Source organism: Acomys russatus, chromosome 7 (genome assembly GCF_903995435.1).
Source record: "Acomys russatus chromosome 7, mAcoRus1.1, whole genome shotgun sequence".
NCBI lineage: Eukaryota > Metazoa > Chordata > Mammalia > Rodentia > Muridae > Acomys > Acomys russatus.
In genome coordinates, this window is record NC_067143.1 from 13,774,119 (window position 1) to 13,785,846 (window position 11,728).

Sequence of the window (11,728 nt, forward strand, 5' to 3'; positions counted from 1 at the left end):
TACTTAAAGATTTTTTTACATTTTCTGAAATATATATATATATATATATATATATATAATATACTTTCAACAATTTCACTCCATGGTAGAAAATGTTTACAATGAGAAGTTACATAGTTCTTTCTTTGTGTTCATTTTGAACTGATGTTCACATTGCCTCCATTTTATGTCAGTTAGCAAACATTATACCGCCCCCCCCCCCCCCCAGCATGGACAGAACAGACAGGAAGGTCTGTTGCTGTCATCCAGAAAGTTCTTATTCAGATCCATGATACAGGAGGTGTCGTCAATCTGCACATGTTCCCTGACAGCGCCTGTCTCTGTGGCATCAATAAGGACATAACTGAGGGAGGGGATGGAGAGATGGCTCAGAGATTAAGAGCACTGACTGCTTTTCCAGAGATCCTGAGTTCAGTTCCCAGCAACCACATGGTGGCTCACAACCATCTATAATGTGATCTGATGCCCTCTTCTGTCATGCAGGCATACATGCAGGCAGAGCACAGTATACATAACAAATACATAAAGCTTTTTTTAAAGTAACTGAGGAGCAATATATGCCTGTTCATAATGGTTCTACAGTCCACTATCTCAAAGATCATGATCATTATAAATTTGCAAAAATTACCTTTCTTATCCAAGAAATTACTTTATGAGCATTTCATTAAGTCAGGTAAGAACTGACACTAATTATTGAACAATTGTTTCCCTGTACTCTGCAATGGTAGGGTGTTTGTGGTGGTGAGGAGGGACAACTGAGTATAACATTACACTCTAACCCTAACCATCATCTCAACTTATCTGGGTTTTTACAACGCATGCCAACCTGACAGATGGACTTCAGGTGACTTGTTATGGAGATGACAGTGGGTAGCAACACATTATTTGTGGATCAAAAATAATAATTACTATTTTTAAATAGTTCATGCTCTCATAAACATGATTGATTTGAGAATGATTAATACCTAAGATTTGGAGAAGTCATTTTCTAAATGAAAGTAAAAATCATCAATTATTTAGCTGCTCAGCATACGATAAGATAGCTTTTAAAATATCACTATCACAAACAAAATATACATTCTTAACAAAATTATACGACAATGTTGGAGTAGGTCAAAGTTACACAGAGCATTCTTCCAAGGTAGTTCACATGACCTCAAACATTCAAATTTTGTTCTGAAATATAACCTCAAAGTTTTGTTGAAATTCAATAGAAGACATTTGATCACATTTCTCTTGGGTCAGTTTATTTCTTTACTTTAGCTATTATTGAGAGTTTCTTTTTTTTTTTTTTTTTTTTTCCGAAAAGCTAGATTTTAATTCACTAAACTATTTCTCTATCCAGTCTTAAAAGAAAGACAAAGACAGGGAGATACAGAGGGAGAAACAAGAGAGTGAGCACCCCCATCCCAGACCTCTGGGTTTATAAACCAAGTATATTTGGTTTTTTTGTTTGTTTTGTTTTTTATTTTTCCATTTTTTTTTTATTTATTCTTGTTACATCTCAATGGTTATCCCATCCCTTGTATCCTCCCATTCTTCCCTCCCTCCCATTTTCCCATTATTCCCCTCCCCTATGACTGTTCCTGAGGGGGATCACCTCCCCCTGTATATGCTCATAGGGTATCAAGTCTCTTCTTGGTAACCTGCTGTCCTTCCTCTGAGTGCCAAGTGTGTATTTAAAGTGTTTTGATAAACCCAATTTTATTCCCTCACTTCCAATCCCTCCACTATCCCCTCTATCAATATCCTCTCTCGACTTCATGTGCTCTATTTTTAAAAACACTGAGTCCACTTAGTGCTGCCAGGGTGTGCATGGGGGTAGGGCCACCTGCTAGAACACAGGCTGTCTCTCAGGGCCTATATTCAAGAAGAAAGCTTCTTCCTTTCCGGCAGCCATCAACTACATCTCTGCCAATAGCTCCTTAGGGAGAGGTAGGAATTTGTGAACGCTTTCACCATCCGTGCTGGGATTTCATCTGGCTTGATTTTTTTTTTAATAAACATCAGTATTTTAAACTTTTTACTACACAGAAGTAATCATTTGAAATGATAAATCATTTTTTCATCTTTTTTATTCTTCTCTCATACAATACATCCTGTTTGCATTTCCCCTCCCTCTGCTCCTTCTATTTACACACACACACAGACACACACACACAGACACACACACACACACACACACACACACACACACACCTCCCCTCTCCCCCAGATCCACTCCTCCTCAGTTTTCTTTCAGAAAAGAGCAGGCCTCACAAAGATATCAACAGAATACAGCATAAAAAGTTACATGAAAGCTAAACATAAACCCTCATATTAAGGCTGGATGAGGCAACCACGTAGTAGGAAGGGGTCCTAAGAGCAGGTGAAAGTGTCAAAGACACCTTCACTCCACTGTTAGGAGTCCCAGAAAACACCAAGATACACAACCATAACATTTGCAGAGGACCTAGCCCAGACCCATGCAGGCTCCGTGATTGCTGCATCAGTCTCTATAAGCCCCAATGAGCCCTGCTTAGTTAATTTTATGGACCATGTTCCCATACTGTCCTTGACCCCTCTGACTCCTACAATCCTTCCTCCTTCTCTTCCATGGACTTCCCCAAGCTTCAAGGGGAGAAACCTGATAAAGATCTCCAGTTTGAGCTTTCTCTCTGCCTGATGTTTGGCTGTGAGTCTCTGAATCTGTTCCCATTAGCTACATCTGGTTGGATCTTATGTTGAACCAACCAAAAAAAAAAAAAAATCTGTTATTGTCACCTTTTCCAATAGAAGTTGTTTTGCATTTAAATTTTGAAACAGAATTGTTCAAAAACAGACAATTGATTTTTCTTTTCTCTATGTGTTTATTTGTTTAATCCAGGAAAATATTTTCTTTTGTTGTTGTTGTTGTTTTGTTTTGTTTGTTTTTTGAGACGGGGTTTCTCTGTGTAGCCTTTGGCTAGGAAAAAATATTTTAAATACACAATTTCAATTAAATTCTTCTAGCCACATCGTTTTTTTCATTATCTCTGTATTTCCTTTTTATGGCACTGTTGAAATTACTTTTCTTATGCTCATTTTCTAAGCCTTTTGTTTTATTTTGAAGTTCCAATATCCTCCAATAAATCTCAATTACATATGAAATCCTTTCAACATCCTGAGTGAGGTAGCCCACACCTAGAAAGACACATGACGTGTACTTACTTATAAGTGGCTATTAGCCAGAAAGTACAGGATAACCATACTATAATCCACATACCCAACAAAACTAAACAACAAGGAAGCCCCGTGGAAGGATGCTTGAATCTCATTCAAAAGGAGAAATAAAATAGACATCTAAAGTATGGAAAGAGGAAACTGGGTGTGGGATGGGGTGAGAAGGTGAACAGGAAGGATCAAGTTCAGGGAGGACTGAGAGAAAGAGAAGTCTGGGAAAGAGAACTGAAATTGGTATGTGGGGGCAGCTGTGGGACAAGCCAGAAACCTAGGACAAGGGAAACTCCCAAGAATCCATGAGGGTGACCCTAGCTAAGACTCCTAGCAACAAGAGATATGGAACCTGAAATGGCCACTGCCTGTAACCAGGCAAGACTTTCAATGGAGGGATGGGAACAATAACTCACCCACAAAACCTTCAAGCCAAAATGTGTACTGACTGAAAGTAGTGCAGGAACAAAGATGGAGCAGAAGTTGAGAGAATGGACAACCAATGACTGGCCTAACTTGAGACCCAGCCCATGAGAGAGAGCCAATGCCTGACACCACTAATGATATTCTCCTTTATTTGCAGACAGGAACCTAGCATAAGAGAGGTTTCATCTAGCAGCTGATGGATACAGATGCAGAGACCCACAGCCAAACATTAAGTGGAGCTTGGGGAATCCTGTGGAAGATGGGGAGGAAGGGTTGAAGGAGCCAGAGCAGTCAAGGACAACACAAGAAAACTTACAGAATCAACTGACCTGGGCCCAAAGGGGCTCACAGAAACTGAACCATCAACCAAAGAAAGCCCCCTACACGTATGTAACAGATGTGCAACTTGGTTTTCATGTAGGCCCCCTAACAACTGGAGCAGAAACTGTCTCTAACTCTGTTGCCTGCCTTTGGATCCTTTCCCCCTAACTGGGCTGCCTTATCTAGCCGCAATAGGAGAAGATGTGCCTAGTCCCTACTGCCTAGGTGAGCTGATAGCCATGGGAAGCCTCCTCTTCTGTGAGGAGAAAGGGCATTGGAGGGGACAAAGAGAGATGAGAGGGAGGGACTGGGAGGAGAGGAAGGAGAGAATGCTGCAATAGGGATGTAAAGTTAGTTAACTAATTAATGGAGGAAAGAGTAATTGTTTAAAGAGCAGTTGTTTAAGAAAGCCAACATGATCTCGGTCCCATATTGAACTCAAGTTGGAAGAGGCAAGTCTGCTCTCAATGTGGAAGGCCATGATCCAAAGGAAACAGAACAGAGCTGAGGAAACTGTTTATTGGTGGCCTGGGCTTTGAAACCACAGGTGATAGCTTAAGAGAACGCTTTGAGAAATGGGGCAAACTTACAGAGTGATCCCCAAAAAAATTTTCCAGGGGCTTTGGTTTTGTGACCTACTCTTGGGTTGTACAGGTGGATGCTGCAATGTGTGCTCGGCCACACAGGGTCGATGGACATGTGGTGAAATCAAAGAGAGCTGTTTCTAGAGAGGATTCTGTAAAGCCTGGTACTCATTAAATGGTAAAGAAAATTTTTATTGGTGGTATTGAAGACAATACAGAAGAATGAGAGACTACTTTGAAAAGTATGGCAAGACTGAAAGCATATAAGTTATGGAAGACAGGCAGAGTGGAAAAAAGAGAGGATTTACTCTTATAACCTTTGATAAGCATGACACAGTTGATAAAATTGTTGTTTAGAAATCCCACACTATTAATGGGCATAATTATGAATGGAGAAAGGTCATTTCTAAACAAGACATGCAGTCTGCTGAATCACAGAGAAGCCATAGAGGTGGATCTGGCAATTTTATGGATCATAGTGGAAACTTTGGTGGGGAAGGAGGTAATTGTGGTGGAGGTGGTGGCAGCAGAGGTAATTGTGAATGTGTCATCTCCAAATATAATGGATTTGGAGGTGACAGTGGCAACTATAGCAGTGGTCCTGGTTACAATAGTAGAGGAAGTTATGGTGGTGGTGGACCATGATATGGAAACCAAGGTGGCGGACATGGTGGAGGAGGAGGAGGATATGGTGGTTACAATGGAGGAGGAAATTTTGGTGGAAGTAACTATGGTGGTGGGAACTATAATGACTTTGGAAATTATAGTAGAAAACAGCAATCAAATTATGGACCCATGAAAGGGGGCAGTTTTGGTGGAAGAAGCTCAGGCAGTCCCTATGGTGGTGGCTTTGGATCTGGTGGTGGAAGTGGTGGTTATGATAGCAGAAGGTTTTTAAAAAATAGCAGAAAATGGCTAAAATTCTTAGCAGGAGAGAGAGAGAGAGAGAGAGAGAGAGAGAGAGAGAGAGAGAGAGAGAGAGAGAGAGAGAGAGAGAGAGAGAGAGAGAGGAGTTGTCAGGAAAGCTGCAGGTTACTTTGAGGCAGTCGTCCCAAACACATTAGATGAACTGTAAAAATCTGCCACAGAAGGAGTGATGATCCATAGTAAGAAAAGTTACTGCAGCTTAAACAGAAAACCTTTCTTGTTCAGGACTGTCATAGCCACAGTCTGCAAAAAGGGCAGCTATTGACCAATGCAATGTAGTGTCAATTAGATGTACATTCCTGAGGTCTTTTATCCATTGTAGCATCGTCTTTCTCTTTTTCCTTTCATTACATCAGGCACACTGCCCTGTAAATTGTGATAGTGGTCCCAGAAATAAAAAATTAAGGAATTTTTAACATTAGAAAACAACCAACATGTTTATGTACTATAAAATGCAATGGCTGCAGCCAGCACAGCTGTAACATATGAACCTGCTTATTTTTACCTGGTGCACCAAGACGGTGAGAATAAATAGGGCAAAAATGTGAAAATTATGAGAGCAGAATAATCCTGAATTATGAAGAGTTAGTAACATTTGTATTACATGTCTTTGTTAGTTTGCTAGGGGGGAAAAGCCATTATTTTATAATCAGTGAAATTCCAGCCTTTTGAATTTTAGATGATTTTTTTTCCAGAATGCTGGATATGATGGATGAAAGAAAAAGTATCCATTCAGGATGCCGAAGACCAAGTTCCCAGCACAAAGGATGTTTATTTGCCCCAGAGGGCAGAGGATAGGGATACAGGATGAAGACGGAAGACAGAGTAAGAGGGAGAAGGGGAGGAAAAGGACAGCCTGTGGATAGAGAGGAGATGGCCCATAGACAAATGGCAGTTCATAAAGGTAGAAGGAGAAGCCCTGTGTAAGAATGAAGTATTTAGTTATAATAAAGCATGTTAATTAGATGAGCCAAAGGGGGCGTTTTATTGCTGGACTTTCATCCTTTCATACTTGGACCTTGGTAGTCAGCCTCAAGAGGAGGAAGTGGCCAAATAGTGGAACAGACCTTGGTGGCTAGCTTTACAGATGTAATCTACTGGCTTTTAGCCAGGCAGGGAGAATCGGGGAGAAGGGCAAGACCTACCAGAACTACATTCTCAAGTGGGCTGGTGTCCCTTCAGTGGAACTAGGAAAGTTAGCAGAGAAAGAGTTCATCACAGAAAGCTCTCTATGACACCTACTGTGGTCCTGGTACCGTTACAGGCCACAAAGGAGGCTGAAGCTATACAAAGTTATGAAGCGATGGCAGTTAGGGAACTGGCTTGTGATACGTGAAGTTGTGCTCCCTCCAAAAGTGTTCATGTATTGAAGTCTTAAGTGTGACAGTACAAAATGCAATTTCACATGAAGACAATGTCTTTAAAAGAGGACACATTCAGTCCTGATAGTACTTGATGAACTAGGGCAGATGTGGGGGAGGGCTCCCTCTCTCTTTCTGAGGAATCAGAGAGGGAGGGTTGGAGGAGAGGGAGGGAGGATAGGACTGGGAGTAGAGGAGGGATGGGGCTACAGCCAGGATGTAAAGTGGATAAAGGATCGATTAAAAAAAATAAAGATAATTTTTAAATTTTAAGTAAGGAAGGAATCTGCACAGGCTACAATTCCAGTATATAAGAGAGGTTCACCAAATGTTTCGGTCAGATGTGTAACATGTAGCCCCAAAATACAGTCCTTCATTATATGATACAAAGAAAAATGCCATACATATTCCCAGGACTTGGACGTTAGGAGGATTGTGTGTTGGATGCAAGCCTGGACTATATAGTAAGACTCTGTCTCAAAAAAAAAAAAAGTAGATATGCAATGTATGCATATGTATATGCAAACATACCTATAAAGCTAGGTTTCTATCCTTCATTAACAACAAGAAGATATCTTAATGAAGCATGACCTTTCTTATTCAGAAGAAAATGCCATATCAGGAAAATAGTGAGGGGGCATACTCTTTGTTTTCATAGAAAAAGATTGTATCCTTCTTACAACCCTTTATGAAGGGTTACAGTTTTACTGTACTATGTTACAGTTTTACTGACTATACAATTAAAATGTGTCAGATATGACATACTGGTCACTGATGAGCCTGGAATTACAACTGCTATAATTCCACAGTTGTGATAAATTCTTATTTGCTCTTATCAGAAATTTCCAATCTGTACAAAATCAACATAATATCTATCCCATTCGGTGGCTGTCTACCTTGTGCTTTGTGTAACTACGATCCATGATTTTAAAAAATAACAATTTGAGAAAGGTCAGTAATTTGCATAGATTTTATGGATAAATATTGAGTGTACTATTTCATTTCTACTTAGGATCTTGATAAAGGATGCAGAGATTGAGGTGAGAGGGTCTTTCAGTACTATCAGTATTTCTCTGCTACTTATCCATATAGTGTAACATTTTCAGTAACAAGACTAGCCTGTCATAGTGAAAGAACATATTTTAAAGAAACCATGTTCTCAGCAGAGGCCACATTTGCTTACACAATATATAATTTGATCATTCCTGACAGGCTGCTGATCAATATGATATCCATGAAGTCAGTAAAAGGCCAGTCTCTTAGAACAAGGGCATGAAATGCTTTCAGATTACTTTCTTTTATTATCATGCACTATCTGATACTTATTTTGAATTAATCTGCATTTTTATGTCTTACTCTCTAATTGACTATTTCATCTTTAATGGGAAGAATATTGAACAACTGAGTATACAAATTGCCATAATTATTTTTAAGCCCAAAATATATACTTAAATACTCTCAAATGTGTGCTGATAAGTAAGGATATAGTTTATTAACAGCTTGATGCCCTAAGTTTCATCATTTACAATTTGCAATATAAAATTTACAATATAAAATACGAGGCCTCTCAAATGGATCTGATTTTCTTCCAAGATTCATTGTACTAAGGCTTTATTATTTTGCAGACAAAAATAAAGACCTTAGAATATTTGTTTTTAAGAAATGATTCCTATGAAGAAATTTTACTGGGTATAGCTTACCAATTTTCTAATTCAAAAACAAACAAAAAAAAGAGAAATTATTCAAAAGCAGTAGATTACATTAAGTTCACTTGCTATTTTTAGAGACAGAAAGGACAAAAGAAATCCGTGATTCCTACGTACTGCTCCCCACAACTCTAACAGCTTCTGGGAAAGAAGGAAGCTCAATCATGCATGATCCCACTTATCAGGGCATTTGAAACTTCAGCTCACTGCCCTGCCCTGAGATTAATAAAGCTTGGGAGGAAATTCTCTTTCCAGGAATTAAACAAAGGCAAAGACTGATCTTTCTTATTCACTCCTGAGCCTTGGATACTAAATTTCTTGTTATGGACAAGGAAAGGACCTGGAATTTTCTGTCAGCATCTCTTATCTCTGTCACATCACTCAAACATCCTACAACTATTCTTGTATAATTTTGGTAAGAAAATAAAGATAATTATCCTCAAATATCAACTTCACTAAAACATGCATAATAATAACATGCATATTCCATATACCCTAGCACTTAGTAGAATTTCTCTTGTTGGGGTTAATCAGGAGCTACTATGTGTTCAAGTGTTGGTTGCTTGCCCCCAAGGATCTTTGTCGTCCTATGAGTAGATTTTCACATATTAAGGATAATGTCGTATGACCATTGGCCTCCCAAACTGTCCCTAATAGGACAATAAAAGTTGCTGACAGCATAAAGTTGGGTAGAGATAAAAGTGGAAGGCAGATCTTCCTGGGAGATAGAAAGAGGAAAGCCTTTTCTCAAGGAAACTCAAAAAAAAAAAAAGATGATTGTGACTGCAGGCCTGGAAGGTATAGCTAGCAATGTGGCTGGATGCCCACCTAAGGCCTAAGCTTTGAAACATTAAAAGCTCTTGGTGTCTTTATTTTTCTGGATGAAAGGCCACCAGGATCTCTCACCAACATCTAGGGTCGTACAACAAGTTGGCACCCAATTTTCTGCAAGTAGAATCTATGCTTACAGCCTGAGAAGGCATGGGTAAAAGGGAGAGAAATTCAGGCTAGCCTAACAAGAGGCCTAGTCTCTTTTAAAAAGAGCAAAAGCAAAAACAAAGACGAGAGAGAGAGAGAGAGAGAGAGAGAGAGAGAGAGAGAGAGAGAGAGAGAGAGAGAGAGAGAGAGAGAGAGAGAGAGAGAGAGAGAGAGAGAGAGAGAGAGCGCAAAAGCAGACCAAAGTTCAGGTGATGCTTGTATCTTTTTTTAAAATGTATTTATTTATTCGCTTTACATCCCAGTCACAGGCCCCTCCTCCCTCTCCTTCCAGTCCCTCCCTTCCTCCTCTCCCTATCGCCTTCCACCTCTCAAAAAAAGAGAGCCTCTTTAAGTGTTTCTCAGCCATTTGATACTCCTCTGTTGAGAATTCTCTGTTTAGTTCCAAGCCCCATTTCTCAATTGGGTTATTCAGTTTGGTGGTGTTTAATTTTTTGAGTTCTTTATATATTTTGGATAGTAGACCTTTGTCAGATGTAGGGTTGGTGAAGATTTTTTCCCAGTCTGTAGGCTGTCGCTTTGTTCTCTTGACAGTGTCTCCTGCCTTACAGAAGCTTAAAAAAAAAAAAGAGAGAGAGAGAGAGCCTCCCAACCCACCCCAGCACATCAAGTCCCATCAGGACTGAGCTTCTCCTCTTCCACAGAGGGCTGGCAATGCACCCCATCAGGAGGAAGTTAATCAAAAAGCAGGCAACAGAGTCCATGTCAGAGACATGGGTCCCCGCTCCCCTTATTAGGGGACCCACATGAAGACCAGCTCTTGGATCTTGTATAGTTTCATTTTAGTTGCTGCCGTCATGGAGCTAGTTACAATACACTTAGTAATGATCACAGTTTTCTGCACCCTCTATAAGAAAGTTCAAAGTAACACAGACATTATTAAATAAGGAGAGAGCTGAGGGGTGGAATATCAAATTACAAGTAATTAAACTAGAGGAAGGAAAAGGGCTTTTCCCTATAGAAAAAAGAAAGTTGCTGGCAGTTGGACCTCAGAGCTCTCTGGCTACAGAGATGGTTGTCAGCACTTTCCGCTCAGGACCCACCAGTACCATGTGCAATACCTGGATTCCAAGGAGTACGAGACGAGGCTTCGCTGCTGCAGCATGAGATAACTCAACTGGCACAAAACTTAAACTTTTTCCTGCTTCTTGGCTTGATCTTTGTTTGAATGCTTTTGTTTTTCCTTAATAGCGGGAAACAAAAAAAAAAAAAAAAGGATATTTTTATTGTTTGGCCTTACTAAATATAAGAGGATTTTATAGGTTTTTAAGTAAATTCAGAATGTCACCACAGTTCAAATTTGTTGTTTTCTAAATTATAGAGTTAACAAAGATTTGGAATTGAGGTGAAATATTTGAGCAGGGCGGTGATGGCACAGACTTTTAATCCCAGCACACAGGAGAAAGAGGCAGGAGGATATCTGTGTATTCTAGGCCAGTCAGGGTGGAACCCTCTGCTGATAAGATAAAGCTGCTTACAAATGGTAGTCTAAAAATCAAAATGACACATTTTTCCTCAGTAGGTTTTTGCTTAGTAATAAAGAATAATTTCCTTACTGATCTAAAAGATAAATACATCAAAAAATTTTTTTTGGTTGGTTTTGTTTTTTTTTGTTTTTTTTTTTTTGTTGTTTTGTTTTTGTTGTTGTTTTTGTTTTTTTGAGGAAGGATTTCTCTCTGTAGCCTTGGCTGTCCTGGCTTTGTAGACCATGCTGGACCACAAACTCACAGCAATCCACCTGCCTCTGCTGTGCTTGGATTAAAGGCGTGCACCACCACACTCATTGTACATCCACCTTAAATTTATATGAAGAGAAAGGGGTGGCACACTTCTCTGAGCGGCCAGCCAGTCTCCTTAAGATGTGGGGATCCCATGGGAGAACCGGTGCCAAAAGGCATTTTGCCCTAGAAACGATATATCCTGTTAGTCAATGTAAGGACCCAGAGTTAAGCTAGGAGATCAACATGCAAGCTGATGCCAAGAGTTATTGAAAGCAGGGCAGTGATGGCACAGACTTTTAATCCCAGCACACACCCCATGAGGTGGGGTGTCATGCTACTTTGGGTAGCCAGCCAGTCTCCTTAAGATGTTGGGCTCCCACAGGAGAACCATGCTTAGCCTAGCATGAAGTAGAGAGCCAAGATCCAAACCTCTAAATGGGTACAATATACTTAAAAGTAATTTTTACTCCCTCTCAAGTCTTTGATGGGGTTGA

The 11,728-nt window shown here is 39.9% G+C and overlaps 1 pseudogene; it reads left to right on the plus strand.

The window, feature by feature from the left end:
* The first annotated feature begins 570 nt into the window (after nt 1–570).
* Nucleotides 571–5,715, plus strand: LOC127192440 (heterogeneous nuclear ribonucleoprotein A3-like; annotated as a pseudogene).
* Nucleotides 5,716–11,728: the final 6,013 nt, after the last annotated feature.